Source organism: Aptenodytes forsteri, unplaced genomic scaffold, assembly GCF_000699145.1.
Source record: "Aptenodytes forsteri isolate BGI_AS27 unplaced genomic scaffold, ASM69914v1 Scaffold83, whole genome shotgun sequence".
In the NCBI taxonomy this organism is placed as follows: domain Eukaryota; kingdom Metazoa; phylum Chordata; class Aves; order Sphenisciformes; family Spheniscidae; genus Aptenodytes; species Aptenodytes forsteri.
Genome location: NW_008795371.1, coordinates 4837216 through 4839292, shown reverse-complemented (window position 1 = coordinate 4839292; position 2077 = coordinate 4837216). Strand labels below are relative to the sequence as shown.

The 2077-nt window shown below is 54.7% G+C and overlaps 1 long non-coding RNA gene across 1 annotated transcript; it reads right to left on the bottom strand.

Moving 5' to 3' along the window:
- Positions 1-328: 328 nt before the first annotated feature.
- Positions 329-1467, bottom strand: LOC103899845. Its single transcript, XR_657633.2, has 2 exons — positions 1307-1467; positions 329-1201 (listed from the first exon to the last, which is right to left on the bottom strand). It is a non-coding gene; the product is annotated as an uncharacterized LOC103899845 (long non-coding RNA).
- Positions 1468-2077: the final 610 nt, after the last annotated feature.

Genomic DNA, 2077 nt, shown 5'->3' with positions numbered 1-2077 from the left:
CAGCCCAGCCCAGGCCAGCCCAGCCCCGGCCAGCCCGGCCTTCCCCTCGCCGTGCTCTCCCCGTGCAAAATCCAGGCAGCTTATTTTATTTGCCTTCCGTCTCCAAAGCACAAGTGGATAATCTTTCCTGTTTTTAAAATAGAGGAAAAGGCGAAAGACGATATTTAACTCCTTAATTGCTCTTCAGATGAAAAGCTTTTGGCCCTGATGTACAGCCACATATCTCGATACGAGTCCTCCCCTGGCCCACAAAACTGAGATTCAGAGGTGGGAAAAAGCTGGCAGAGAACGACATGGAAAATACAGAGAGTCCCATGCAATCACGGTATCGTTTCAAGTCTGAGGTTTAATGGAAATAAGGTGGTGGAGCACAGCGTGGCTCTGCCACAGATTTGGCTTATCGCCACGAGCAAATCACTACGTGTGGTAGGTCTCGCCTCCACTACCCTGGAACGAAATAACTTGTGTTCTGCACCCGCACGACGTAAAGCAAACAGACATTACTCTGATAAGTCGGGAGACACGGATGCCGTGCTCTGTTCCCTCTCCCCCATTTTGCCTGGATAAATGCCATCAGGTCGGGATGACTCACAGGCAGTAACAGTGGGAGGCAGGGAAGGATTTGCACCCCCTGAGACTCAGTTTAGTGTCTAAATCGGGAGATGCGTCTGCATTTGAAACAAGCAGAGCTCCTCAAGTGGAGATACAGCCTAAGATGTGCTGCTGGTCAGGGGAAACGGGCATTTAATGGACTAAGTGGTTTGATGCACTGAAACCCTTTGGCTTCTGACCCTGCTCCTGGGTAGTTTGAGGACTCTGACGTTGAGGACGGCGGAGCTCAGGAGCTTACACACGCTCAGGCACCCTCGGGATCAGCTCTGAGGTGGGAGCTCTGCAGTAACTACACCAACATGTTCGTGTCTCTGTTTCCATGGCTGTGCAAATCTATGTTGTTGAGATGGTAACTGGGGATAACCACTTGAAGCTGCGCCATAGCTTTCCGCTGAGGAATCGTGGTCCAGACCACAGTGAGCTGGACACACCGAAGTCGATGAGGCTCCAGGAAGCTGCAGAACAGAGGCCTCGGTCTCTCTGCTCAGTGGTGCTGCCAGGAGGGACGGTGGCAGCATCGGTGCTTCTTCACGGACCCTCTCTGCGCCGTTCATGCTAACCCACGAGGGAACACGAGTGGCACCCGCAGCTTTTGTTGGAAAAAAAAAAATCCTTGAAAAGTGGAGGAGATCATTGAGGTAATGGAGACAGGTTCCACTTAAACTTACCATGAACCCTACTTGTCGCGCTGTACCTTACACGCGTACGTGGCTGTTAAAAGCCGATCCTCCTTGACTGAACAGCGTAGAGCTGACCGCGGCCTGACTCGCTTCCTCTTGCCTCTCCAGGGCTCCTTTTGGCAATGCTGGCTGCGCAGCCAGGCCGCTGCTCCCATGCATAATGCACGGCCCGGCCTGCACGAAACTTTCCACAAAGAGCAGCGGCTCCAGTTGCATGATTTTAAATTAACTATTAATACGGCTGATACCATATCCCCTTGAAAACAATGGCACGCAACAGACAGCGGCGCGGTTGTGTATCAGGTTACTTATCGCAGCCTTTATCGGTCTCGTGTAACTGCTCACAGCGTGGGGCACCTCCTGAAGGTCTCTGGGAGACGATCTGTCCAGAGGAAAGGAGAGGCGGCCGAGCAGGTGGGTTGCATTTAGCTCTCGGTTAAGCCGATACGCGCGCAGCGAGGCTGGTAATGGCGTCCCTGAAACCGAGGACGAAGCTCCTGCGCGTGCCGAGACTGGGCACGACAGGCTTGTCGGGGTGGAGTCCTGGCCGAGGCGATGAAAGCTGCTGGTCCCTTCTTTTAAAAAACAACAAACTGCACCAAACAAAACCAAACCCGACACAAATCAACCCCAGCCAGCCCAACCCAACCAACTCCATCCGACCGAACCAGACCCAACCCAACCGAACCAGAGCCGGGAGGGCCCGGCCCAGCGCCGGGCCGCCCGAGGAGGGCAGGCCAGGGGAGGCCGTGCAGCCTCCGGCGGGACAGCGGGACACGCGGCCC